Consider the following 14,403-nt stretch of genomic DNA (forward strand, 5'->3'; position numbering starts at 1 on the left):
AGTAATCACCAATTAACATGCATTGGGCAATGTGGAGAATTACCAGATTTTGCAATTTCTATTTTTTAAAATAGGATTTGATTTTTCTATAGGTTTCAAAAATGATTTTTGTGGCATTTACTTTTACAATTTTTTGAATTTCAAATATTCTGTTTCTTCCTACCTTCTTTTCTCTTTTTCTGAAGTTGGTGGGCAATTTGATCTATTTTATACTTGTGATATCGTATAAAACACATTTCCATAGTAATAAAGTTATGGAAGAAGAAACAGATCAAAAGAAAAAAAAACAAGAATAAAATGAAAACTATGCTTCAATCCTTGATTTTACATAGCATTTCTTTTCTAATGTCCTTTGTACTTGTCTTGAATCATTGTGTTGCTGAGAAGAGCTTAATCCATCATGGTTGGTCATCAACTAAGGATTCTGTTTGAAACCACCCTAATCCCCACTCTAATCATTATTACAGGATGAGGAAGCCAAAAGGAACGACTTAACAATGGCCTATACTTCCTCTCCTATACATTAATTGGATCTCTCCCACTTCTAGTAGCCCTGCTATACTTATATACACTTATATATACACTTAACAGCCTGGGCTCCCTTCACATACTAACCATGTCACTAATTTCACCAACTCTAGACTCCTCTATATCAACTCCCCTATGTACTATGTACAATGATTTTAGGGTTCTGCTCATTTAGCTTTGCAGCATTTTGCACTAGTCTTTACAGGTTTTTCTGAAATCTGCCTGTTCATCATTTCTTATTGCATATAAGTATTCCATTACATCCATATACCACAGCTTTTTCAGCCATTTCTTAATGGCTGAATTTTCCCAATTTTCATTTCCTTGCCATCACAAAAATGACTATAAATACATTTGTATAAAATTGGGAAAACATTTTTACAGGTAAAGGTTCTGATAAAGGCCTCATCTCCAAAATATACAGAAAATTGACTTTAATTTATAAGAAATCAAGCCATTCTCCAATTGATAAATGGTCAAAGGATATGAACAGGTAATTTTCAGATGATGAAATTAAAACTATTTCCACTCATATGAAAGAGTGTTCCGAATCACTATTTGTTAGGATTACCAGGTGAGAACTCAGGTTGTCTGGACAGTGACAAGGTGAGAACTCAGGTTGTCTGGACAGTTACAAAGTGAGAACTCAGGTTGACTTGACAGTTCTCTGGCTCAGACCTTTGGTTCGGGCCTTTAAAGGGAGTTTACACCTTAGGAATTCTAAGAGGAACAAGTTCATGGGTTGTAAGTAATTCCCGCAAGCCCCTGGGAGTACCCACAAGTCCGTTCTCTGGGAGGATAAAAAGAGGCAACATTGAGCCTGGAGAGCAGTCTGGATTGGGGAAGGACAATAGCTGGAGGAGATTCAGAGGCAGCTTTCAGGAAGAAGAGGCTGGCTGGAGGCTCCAGAAGCCTCCCAAGAAACCTGCTCATAGAGGAAAAGATTATATAGAAAAGAAACCTCCTCCCAGAGAAGGATTACAACTGAGAGACGATCAGAACTTTACAACTATTGATCAGAGAAATGCAAATTAAGACAACTCTGAGATACCACTACACACCTGTCAGATTGGCTAAGATGACAGGAACAAATAACAATGGATGTTGGAGGGGCTGTGGGAAAACTGGGTCACTGATGCATTGTTGGTGGAGTTGTGAAAGAATCCAACCATTCTGGAGAGCAATCTGGAATTATGCCCAAAAAGTTATCAAAATGTGCATACCCTTTGACCCAGCAGTGCTACTACTGGACTTATATTCCAAGGAAATACTAAAGAAGAGAAAGGGACCTGTATGTGCCAAAATGTTTGTGACAGCCCTTTTTGTAGTAGCTAGAAATTGGAAAATGAATGGATGCCCATCAATTGGAGAATGGTTGGGCAAATTATGGCATATGAATGTTATGGAATATTATTGTTCTGTAAGAAATGACCAACAGGAAGGATACAGAGAGGCTTGGAGAGACTTACATCAACTAATGCTGAGTGAAACGAGCAGAACTAGGGGATCATTATTCACTTCAACAGTGATACTGTATGAGGATGTATTCTGATGGAAGTGGATATCTTAAACTTAGAGAAGAGCTAACCCAATTCCAATTGATCAATGATGAACAGAATCAGCTACATCCAGAAAAGGAACACTGGGAAAAGAGTGTAACCTGTGAGCATTATTGTTTTTTTGTTTTGTTTTGTTTTGCTTTGTTTCTCTTCCCAGATTATTTTTGCCTTCCAAATACAATTCTTCCTTTGCAACAATAACAACAAAATTCGGTTCTGAACATATATATTGTACCTAGGATATACTATGAGATATGCCTGCCATCTAGGGGAGGCGGTGGAGGGAAGCAGGGGAAAAACTTGGAACAGAAGGGAGTACAAGGGATAATGTAAAAAAAATTAACTATACATATGTACTGTCAAAGAAAATGTTATAATTATAAAAACTAATAAAAAAGAAAAAAAAGAAAGAAACTAAAAAAAATAAATTAAAAAAATATAAAAACTCTTGGGGAAAAAAAAAACAATGATACTATATGAGGATGTATTCTGATGGAAGTGGATATCTTCAACATAGGGAAGAGCTAACCCAATTCCAATTGATCAATGATGGACAGAATCAGCTACATCCAGAAAAGGAACACTGGGAAATGAGTGTAAACTGTGAGCATTATTATTATTTTTTTGTTTTTGTTTTTCTTCCCAGATTATTTTTACCTTCCAAATACAATTCTTCCTTTGCAACAATAACAACAACAAAATTCGGTTCTGCACATATATATTGTACGTAGGATATACTATAAGATATTTAATATGTATGGGAATGCCTGCCATCTAGGGGAGGGCGTGGAGGGAAGGAGGGGAAAAATTCGGAACAGAAGGGAGTACAAGGGATAATGTAAAAAAAATTACCTATGCATATGTACTGCCAAAAATGTTATAATTATAAAAATTAATTTTAAAAAATTGGAAAAATACATTTGTATATACACATCATTTTCTTTTTTTATTACCTCTTTGTTATATAGACCAAGTAGTAATATTGTTGGGTCAAAGGATAAGCACAATTTGGTTACACTTTGATCCTAGTTCCATATCTGTCCAGAATGGTTGAGCCAGTTCACAACTCCATCTACAATGCATTAGTATCTCAATTTTCTCACATCCTCTCTTCTATTTACCACTTTCCATTTTTGCCACTTTTAAAAATCTGATAGGTAGAAGGTGGTTTCTCAAAGTTATTTTAAATCACATTTATCAATAAAAAAATAGTTAGAGCACTTCTTAATATGCCTATGGATGTTTTATTTCTTCAACTGAAGAACATTCTTCATATTCACATTTTGACTTGTTCATATCTTTGACCATTTGTCAATTGGAGAATGACTTTTCTTATAAATTTGACTCAATCACTCTTGTTTTGTTTTTTCCTTCTTAATACTATTTTATTTTTCAAAATATACACAAAGATAGTCTTTAACATTTATTTTTGTAAGATTTTGAGTTATAAATTTTTTACTCCCTTCCCTTACTTCCCCCCCCACTCCTCTCACCAGCAAGCAATCTGATTTAGGTTAAATATGTACAGCCCTTTTAAACATATGTCCTTATTTGTCTGTGTATTAGAAAGATCAGACTAAATGGGTAAAAACATGAGCAAGAAAGACAAAATAATCAAACAAAAAGCATGAAAATGCAAAATGTTTTTTCCTACACTCAATCTCCATAGTTCCCTCTCTAGATGGGGATGGAATTTTCCATATCAAATCTAATATAATTTCATTGAGTCACCACATTGCTAAGAAGAGTCAAGCCTATCACAGTTGATCATCACATTATCTTGCCATTATTGGTAGTGTTCTCTTGGTTCTACTCATTTCACTCAACATCTAGTTCATGTAAGTCTTCTAGGCTTTTCTGAAATTAGCTTGTCCATCTTTCTTATAGAACAATATTATTACATTATATTTATGTACCATAACTTAATCATCTATTGCCCAACTGATGGCCATCCACTCAATTCAAAGCATATGCATAGTTTTATAACCCTTTGGGCATAGTTCCTCATTGCTTTCCAGAATTGTTGGATCAGTTCACAACTTCACCAACAATGTATCAGTGTTACAATTTTCCCACATCCTCACCATCATTTATCATTATATTTTTCTGTCATTTTGGCCAATTTGAGAGGTATGATGTGGTACCTCAGAATTGTCTTAATTTCCATTTCTCTAATCAGTAGTGATTTAGAGTATTTTTTTTCATTTGATTATAGATGCCTTTAATTTCTTCATTTGAAAATTGTCTGTTCATATCCTTTGACCATTTATAAACTGGGGAATAACTTGTATTCTTTTAAATTTGATTCAGTTCTCTATATGTTAGGATTCTTACAAGGTGCTAAATCACTGGAATGGATAAAAGACAATAATTATCTATTTTAGCATGGTTCAGTATGATTGCTCTGACCTTACAAGTAGATGTTATAGGCCAGAAAACTTAGTGGAATTGAGGAGACAATGGTTAAATATAATTTAGCATTGATTTAATCCTACAATAAATGATGATTTCCTAGTAATGAAATGATTGGTGTTGTACTCAGTGGGCAACATATAAGCTTGAAGCTCTCAGAGGCCAAGGAGAACTTCGAGAGAACTTCAGTGGATTTCAGGAGAACTTCGGGAGAGGACTTCGAGAGGACTTTGGGAGATTCAGAGTCAAGATTCATTCCCACTTCTACCTTTGTGCTGGCTGGAGATATTGGGAAGATGAGAGGCTGAAGCTGGTAGAGACAAAGGACTAGCAGCCAGACTCTCAGGAACCAAGGAGAGAGCTCTAGCAAAGCCTCAAGTGAAGGAGATAAGATTTTGGAAGAGACAATTAAGGATTTGGACTCCTGGATGCATTTGGGATTATTGAACTGAACTGAAACTAAGGTTGCCTCCAGAAGTTCCCCAAGAAACCTGTCCCAGAGAATGATTACAATTTAGAGAAGAGAACATTACATGTATATATTTGAAAAATGCTACAAAAAGTTTCTGAGCTTTCTGCTTTCAATTTGCATTTATCTAATAAAAAGTGATTTAGAGCAATTCTTCCTATGATTTCCCAGCTGAAAAATGCCTGTTCATATCATTTGACCTATTATCAATTGGAGAATGACTTGTATTCTTATAAATTTGGCTGAATTCTCTCTTTGTTTTGATTTTTTTCAGTAGTATTTTGTTTTTTTAAATAAACACAAAGTTAGTTTTTAACATTCAGTTTTGTAACATTTTGAGTTTAAAATTTTTTTATTCTCCTTCTCTTTCTCCCTTGCCATGTCAGCAAATATGCATTGTTTTTGTTTTTGGTTTTGGTTTTTTTTTGCACAATTTAAAAAAAATTATTGTAACTAACATTATTCATTTTGCATTTAATAATATTCAAAATGGCCAAAAACTTCTCCTTTCTCTACAGATCTGTCAGATCTGACAGGTATGTTATTCCTTGCTCTAATAATTTGATTGTGGGATTACTCTTTACAGCTAAGTTATGAAACCATTTTGATCTTATTTTGGTATAGTATGTGAAATGTTGGCCGACTCCTAATTTCTATCACGATATTTTCCAATTTCCCCAGTAATTTTTGCCAAATTATGAATTCTTATTCCGAAAATTGGAATCTTCAGTTTTATTATTTTAGCTCTCTCATACAGTTAGATCATCTCCCTTTGAATTTTTTCATTAATAGTTTTTGTTCTTCCAAATGAATTTTGCTATTATTTTTTTCTAGCTCTATAAAGTAATTTTTGCCAGTTTTATTGATATGGCACTGAAGAGATTAATTTGTTAGAATTGTGATTTTTAGTATATTAGCTCAGTCTATCCATGAGCAATTGATGTTTTTCCAGTTGTTTAGATTTGAATCTTTGTGTGAAAATAGTTTTGTGATTGTGTTCATATATTTCCTATCTTTGTCTTGGCAAGTAGATTCTTAGATAGTTCATATTGTATATAATTATTTTATATGGGAATGGGAATTTTCTTTCTATCACTTGTTGCTAGATTTTATGGTTAACAAAAAATGTCATTAATTTATGTGTATTTATTTTATATCCCGTAACTTTGCTAAAGTTGTTAATTATTTGGAGTAGTTTTTAGCTGATTTTCTAGATTCTCTTAATATACTATCATATCTTCTGCAAAGAGTAATAGTTTTGTTTCCTCATTGCCTCCTACAGTTATTTCCATTTATTTTGCTTTTCTTATTGCTATAGTGTTGATAAGGGGCATCCTTGTTTCACCCATGATCTTATTGGGAATGTTTCTAGCTTATTTCTCTTACATATAATGTTTGATGATGATATTAGATATCATTTTAAAGAAAACTTCAGAGGCATCTAGATGATGTGGTGGACAATGTACCTGCCCTGAAGTCAGGAAAACCTGACTTTAGACACTTAACATTTACTAGCTGTGTGATTCTAGATCCATTTAACCCTAATTGCCTCAATCAAATAAATAAATAAATAAATAAATAAATAAATAAATAAATAAATAAATAAATAAATAAATAAATAAAAGGAAAACTTCATTTATTTCTATGCTATCTAGGTTGTCTTTTCAAGATTAGGAATGAGTGTCAAATTCTTTTTCTGCATCTAATGAGAAAATCATGATTTCTATTAGTTTTGTTATTGATATGGTCACTTATATATCAATAGTTTTACCCTATATTTTAGTCATAAAATATATCTCACTTGATTATAGCAAATTAGTGTGGTAATCGCTGTAATTTCTTTGCTAATTTATTTTTAAATTTTTGTATCAATAGAGAGATTGGTCTATAATTTTCTTTCTTTCCAAAATTTTGTTTTGTCTCTTCCTGGTTTAGGTATCAGCACCATTATCTCTATCATAAAAGAAATTTGATAGAACTGTTTCTTTGCCTAAATTTTCAAATAGTTTATATTGTGTTGAAATTAATTGTTCTTTAAATATTTGGTAAAATTCACTGATAAATCCCTCTGGCTCTGGAGATTTTTTATTAGAAAGTCTATTAATGGTTGTCCATTTTTTTTTTTAAAATGAGGCTATTTAAATATTTTACTTTCTCTTTTATTAATTTGGGCAATCTATATTTTTGTAAATATTCTTCCATTTCACTTAGATTGTCAGATTTATTAGCATAAATTGGGCAAAATAGTTCCTAATTATTACTTTAATTTCCTCTTCACTAGTGGTAAGTTTATCCCTTTTTATTTTTGATACCGTTAATTTGATTTTCTTCTTTCCTTTTTCTAATCAACTTAACCTGTTCGGGCACCAAAATGTTAAGTCTTGTATCCCTGACAGGCTCAGAATCAGCCAGAGTCAAGATAAGCAAAAGTCCTTGCTCCATGTTGGGCGCCAAAATGTAAAGTCCTGTTGTCTCTAAATCATAATCATTCTCTGGGAGATCTCTTGGGGAGCTTCTGGGGAGGCAGCCTTAGTTTTAGTTTCAGTGCAATAATCCCCAAAATGCAGCTAGGAGTTAAAGTCCAGATCCTATATTGTGTCCTTCAAAGTCTTGAATCTTTTCCTGTCAGAATGTTTCCAGCCAGCTTCAGTCTCTAGCAACCTTTGAATCCAAAGCCTCCAGCCAGCATGAAGGTAGACGTGGGAATGAATCAGACCCTGCCTCCAAGAGTGTAGGATTGTAGATTTCCCAGAATTCAATCCTAGATGTGAATCTCCAGGAAGTCCATGAGCAGGCTTTTCCTTTAGACTTGCAAATCTGCTGGACTTGCGAATCCACAGGAAGTTTTCTCCTTGACCCAATCCAGACTGACTTCTTTCAGACTGACTCTCCCCACTGAGTCTTGGCTCCTTTTATCCTCCCAGAGAATAGGCTTGTGGGTACTCCATGGGCTTGTGGCAACTCCTTAAGGGGCCAATGAGCTAACTCCTTTTAAAGGTGTAAACTCCTTTCAGAAGTCTAAAGGTGTAAACTCCTTTTAAAGGTGTGAACTCTGAACTAGAGAATCTTTAAGTATCAGACAACTGACTTAGCACCTAGTAAAATCCTAACATTAACCAAAAGTTCATCTATTTTGTTGTTCTTTTTTTTTTTAATAAAATTATTAGTTTTGGGGGTTTTTTGGTTACTTCAATAGCTTTATTAGTTTCAATTTTACAAATCTCTCCTTTGATTTTCAGAATTTTAATTTGGTATTTAATGGAAAGTCTTTAATTTGTTCTTTTTCTAGCCTTTTTAGTTGAATACCAAATTCATTGATCTTCTCTTTCTCTATTTTATTTATGTAAACACCTAGAGATATATCATTTCCCTTAAGAACTACTTTAAGAGGAATGGAGCCAAGTACTCAGGTACTTGCCCAATATCTTCCTCAAACTACTCCAAATTCCTTTAAACTTTAGAGTACAGGAACACCTAAAAAGATGGAGTAGAATATATTCCAGCCATTTAATATTAGGAAAACTATTAGTATAATTGACCATATTAATAATCAAATTAATAAAAACTATATGATCATCTCAATAGATGCAGAAAAGGCATTTGATAAAATCCAACATCCATTCCTACTAAAAACGCTTGAGAGTATAGGAATAAATGGACTATTCCTTAAAATAATAAGGAGCATATATTTAAAACCTTCAGTAAACATCATATGTAATGGTGATAAACTAGAACCTTTCCCTGTAAGATCAGGAGTGAAACAAGGTTGCCCACTATCACCATTACTATTCAATATAGTACTAGAAACTCTAGCCTTGGCAATAAGAGCCAAGAAAGAGATCCAAGGAATTAGAGTAGGAAATGAAGAAATCAAATTGTCACTTTTCGCAGATGACATGATGGTATACTTAGAGAACCCCAAAGACTCTGCTAAAAAGCTATTAGAAATAATTCAGAATTTTAGCAAAGTCGCAGGATACAAAATAAATCCACATAAATCCTCAGGATTTTTATACATTACCAACACAATCCAACAGCAAGAGATACAAAGAGAAATTCCATTCAAAATAACAGTCGATAGTATAAAATATTTGGGAATATATCTACCAAAGGAGAGTCAGGAATTATATGAGCAAAATTACAAAACACTTACCACAAAAATAAAGTCAGATTTAAATAATTGGAAAGACATTCAGTGTTCTTGGATAGGCCGAGTGAATATAATAAAGATGACAATACTCCCCAAACTAATCTATTTATTTAGTGCTATACCAATCAGACTCCCAAGAAACTATTTTAATGACCTAGAAAAAATAACAACAAAATTCATATGGAAGAATAAAAGGTCGAGAATTGCAAGGGAACTAATGAAAAAAAAGTCAGAGGAAGGTGGTCTAAGTGTACCTGATTTAAAGCTATATTATAAAGCAACAGTCAACAAAACCATTTGGTATTGGCTAAGAAATAGACTAGTTGATCAGTGGCATAGGTTAGGTTCACAGGGCAAGATAGTGAATAAAAATAGCAATCTAATCTTTGACAAACCCAAAGATCCCAAATTTTGGGATAAGAATTCATTATTTGACAAAAACTGCTGGGAAAACTGGAAATTAGTATGGCAGAAACTAGGCATGGACCCACATTTAACACCACATACTAAGATACGATCAAAATGGGTCCAAGATTTAGGCATAAAGAATGAAATCATAAATAAATTGGAGGAACATGGGATGGTTTACCTCTCAGACTTGTGGAGGAGGAAGGAGTTTGTGTCCAAGGGAGAACTAGAGACCATTATTGATCACAAAATAGAACATTTTGATTACACCAAATTAAAAAGTTTCTGCACAAACAAAACTAATGCAAACAAGATTAGAAGGGAAGTAACAAATTGGGAAAAAATTTTTACAGTTAAAGGTTCTGATAAAGGCCTCATCTCCAAAATATACAGAGAATTGACTTTAATTTATAAGAAATCAAGCCATTCTCCAATTGATAAATGGTCAAAGGATATGAACAGACAATTTTCAGATGACGAAATTAAAACTATTTCCACTCATATGAAAGAGTGTTCCAAATCACTATTGATCAGAGAAATGCAAATTAAGACAACTCTGAGGTATCATTACACACCTGTCAGATTGGCTAAGATGACAGGAACAAATAACGATGAATGTTGGAGGGGCTGTGGGAAAACTGGGACACTGATGCATTGTTGGTGGAGTTGTGAAAGAATCCAACCATTCTGGAGAGCAATCTGGAATTATGCCCAAAAAGTTATCAAAATGTGCATACCCTTTGACCCAGCCATACTACTACTGGGCTTATACCCCAAGGAACTACTAAAGAAGGGAAAGGGACCTGTATTTGCCAAAATGTTTGTGGCAGCCCTTTTCATAGTGGCTAGAAGCTGGAAGATGAATGGATGTCCATCAATTGGAGAATGGTTGGGTAAACTATGGTATATGAATGTTATGGAATATTATTATTCTATAAGAAATGACCAACAGGAGAAATGCAGAGAGGCTTGGAGAGACTTACATCAACCGATGCTGAGTGAAACGAGCAGAACCAGAAGATCATTATACACTTCAACAATGATACTGTACGAGGATGTATGCTGATGGAAGTGGATTTCTTCAACATAGAGAGGAGCTAATCCAATTCCAATTGATTAATGATGGACAGAACCAGCTACATCCAGAAAAGGAACACTGGGAAATGAATGTAAACTGTTATTTTTACCTTCTGAATCCAATTCTTCCTGTGCAACAAAAAAATTCGGTTCTACACACATATATTGTATCTAGAATATACTGCAATATATTTAACATATATAAGACTGCTTGCCATCTGGGGGAGGGGGTTGGGGGAGGAAGGGAAAAAATCTGAATAGAAGTAAGTGCAAGGGATAATGTTGTAAAAAATTACCCATGCATATGTACTGTCAAAAAATGTTATAATTATAAAATAAAATAAAAAATTAAAAAAAAAAAGAATATATTCCAGCCAAAGGCAATTTAGAAGCTCAGCAGAAAAGATTTGTGACATCAGAGTAGAAATTGCAGATATAGTCCCAGCCCTAGTCCCAGCCTCAGCCATGGCCAGGCCTGACCTCTGAATCAGCAATAGTAGTGCTAGCTCCCATATCTCTCAGCTCAGAATCACCAAAGAGGATGTGGAAGATTAGCAGAAATGGTCTGTGGAACCAGAGCAGGAGCCCAGCTTGCAATCCCAGCAAAGGCCTGGGCCTGGGCCTGGCCCCATCTCAAGCTGGATCAGAGTGTCAGCAAGGCAAGACCTATGAATCAGCAACAGTGCTGGAGGCTCTTGGAACTCTCAGCCTAGGGACAGCAGGTTGAATTCAGAAAGTCAATGAAGAACATCTGGGGCAATAGGTGGGAGTCCATTCTTAATACAGCCCCTGGTCAGCACTCTAGATCTTACAGCTACAGTGGGGCAGGGAAACATCTAATAGCTCCAGGTCGGAAAAGAGTAATTGTGGTCATATTCCTAAAAGGAAACCTCTGAAGCTTGGGATAGTATACTCTCCACCCTGGAAACAGAGCCCTACTTTAACAAAGAGTTAAAAGCAGAGTAATAGGCTAAGAAAATAAGCAGAAGGGGGAGCTAGGTGGTGCATCAGTCCTGAAGCAGGAGGACCTGGGTTCAAATATGGTCTCAGACACTTAAGGCTTCCTGACTGTTTGACCCTGGGCAATTGTCTCAGGAAAAAAAAAAAAAGAAGAAGAAGAAGAAAGCAGAAAACAAATAAACAAACAAAAAAGTTTCTGATCATTGAAAGCTCACTATCTTGCAGGAAAATGGAGGAGAATGAATATGGGAAGGGGGGTTGGGTGATAAAACAGACACCATATTGGGGGAAGAAGTACTCAGTAGCAAAACATTTTTGAGAATACAGAGTGAAAAGAGAGAGGAAATAAATGGAGAGGAATACAATTAGCAATAGTAATTGTAAAAAAAAAATTCAAAGCAAATTTCTCTGATAAGGCCTCATTTCTCAAACAGAGGGAACTGAGTCTAATTTCTAAAAAGTAAGAGCCATGCCCCAACTGATAAATGATCAAAAGATATTATATGTTCCAAAGGGCTGCAAATTCATGCTTATCCTTTGACCTAACAAGATCATTACTAGGCATGAATACCAAAAGAGATTTAGGGGAAAAAATAGAAAAAAGAAAATGATCTATATTCATATATTCATATGAATATTCATATGCAGCTCCCTTTTCAGGACAAAAAAAATAGAAATTGAAGAGATGCCTCTCAATTGGACAATGGCTTAATAAATTGTGGTATATGTTTTGATGGAATATTATTGTTCTATAGGAAATGAGCAGAATGTGCTCAGGAAAAAAAAAAAAAAACCTGGAAAGTCTTCCATGAATAATGTGAAATATTCTATATACAAAGTAATAGCATTTTTCTGGGATGACCAGCTGCAAAAGTAGTATAATCATCCACAACTACTCTAAAGGGCTTGTGATGAAAAATTTTATCCATATTCAGAAAAGAAATGTTATATCTGAATATAGATTGAAGCATTCTTTATTTCTCACCCCATCTCTCTCTCTTTTAAACTTAATTTAATTTAATATTTAATCTTCAGTTTTATTAAATAGTAGATTACTATAGACATTGACTTTGTAAGTCACCGATTCTAATGATCAATTGATCTATAATTTTTAACCATACCAAAAAGTTTTGATGACCAACACTTTATAATATAATTTTGGCTCTATCTCTCATATAGTTAGATCACCTCCCTTTGAATTTAATAATTAATATTTCTTTCTTTCTGCATTTGAATGCAAGGTTTTTGTGCCCTAATATATAGCCAGTTTTTGTGTAAATTCCATGCACTGCTGAGAAAAAATACATTCTTTTCTATCCTCATTCAATTTTCTCCAAAGTTCTATCATACATAACTTTTCAATAATTTTATTTGCCACAACTTCTTTCTAGTTTATTTTGTGGTCCGATTTATCTTGTTCTGAGAGAGAGAATTTGAAATACACCATTAATACAGTTTTGCTGTCTATTTCTTTTAACTCACTTAACTTCTTTAAAAATGTGTATTGTTATTACCTTATCTATATTCTTATATAGTTTCCTTCCTTATCTCTTTTAATTAGATCTCTTTTTGTTTTTGCTTGGTCTGAGATCAGGATCACTATCCTCCATTTTTTTTCCCTTCAGCTGAAGCCTTTATCTTTATGTATGTCTCTTTCTGCTTTAAATGCATCTTGTAAACAATATATTGTAGTTTTCTTGCTTTTAATCCACTCTGCTATCAGCTTCTGTTTTATGGGAGAGTTTATCCCATTTATATTTACAGTAAAATTAATAACTTTATTTACTCCACCATATTTTCCTCTATTTTTCCTTTTCCATCTTGTTTCAATTCTTGTTTTACCTTTCCCTCCTCACTACTGTTTTAATTCTGATTCCCATCTCCCTTATTCTGTCTTTCCTTTTATCACCCTCCCCCTTTTCTTTCCCTTTTCTCTTCCTGCTTATCCATAGGGTAAGACAAATTTCTATACTAAACTAAATATGTACATTATTCCATTTTTAATTCAATATGATGAGATTAAGGCTCAAAAATGCTCACTCACCTCCCTTCTTTCCTTCTGCTATAACAGGTCTTTTGAGCTTCTTCATGCATTACAATCTACTCCATTTTACCTCCTTTTTCCACTTTTCCCTGTACAATTTTTTCCCACCTCTTCTTTTCTTTTTTACATCATCACATTAAAATCAACTTTTATCCACAGCCTTTATCTATGTATACTCATTCTAGCTATCTTGACAAAGTTACAATTCTTAAGAGTTATAAGGATATCTTCCCATGTAAGGATGTGAACTGTTTAATCTTTAGGAAACATATTTTTTTTCTTTTGACCTAACAATTAATATCAAGAAAACACAGGTCCTCCATCAGCCAACGTCACACCATCATATGTGAAACCATCAGTTATAGTAAAAGTGGATAAGTTCTCTTACCTTGGCAGTATACTTTCCACGGGTGTCCAGATTGATAATGAGGTCAGTGTTTGGGAGGCTCCAAATGATAGTATGTGAGAGGAGAAATATTAGACTGACTACCAAACTGAAGGTCTACAAAGCCATTGTGCTAACCTCATTGTTGCATTCCTGTGAAACCTGGGCAGAATATCATCTCCATGCCAGGAAACTTAATCACTTCCATGAAGAACTCACAAAGGGCAAGTATTCACAAAGTGATCAGAAAAAGTGATAAGGGCATGTTCAAGATCTCTTTTAAGAACTTTAGAATTGATTGTATGACAGGAGAGACACTAGTACAGGATCCCCCCCCCCCACCCAGCGTGGTGTGCCTTGATCAGAAAAGGTGCTATGCTCTATGAGCAAACCAGAATTGAATTAGCTCAA

Source organism: Sminthopsis crassicaudata, chromosome 3 (assembly GCF_048593235.1).
Source record: "Sminthopsis crassicaudata isolate SCR6 chromosome 3, ASM4859323v1, whole genome shotgun sequence".
Classification (NCBI taxonomy): domain Eukaryota; kingdom Metazoa; phylum Chordata; class Mammalia; order Dasyuromorphia; family Dasyuridae; genus Sminthopsis; species Sminthopsis crassicaudata.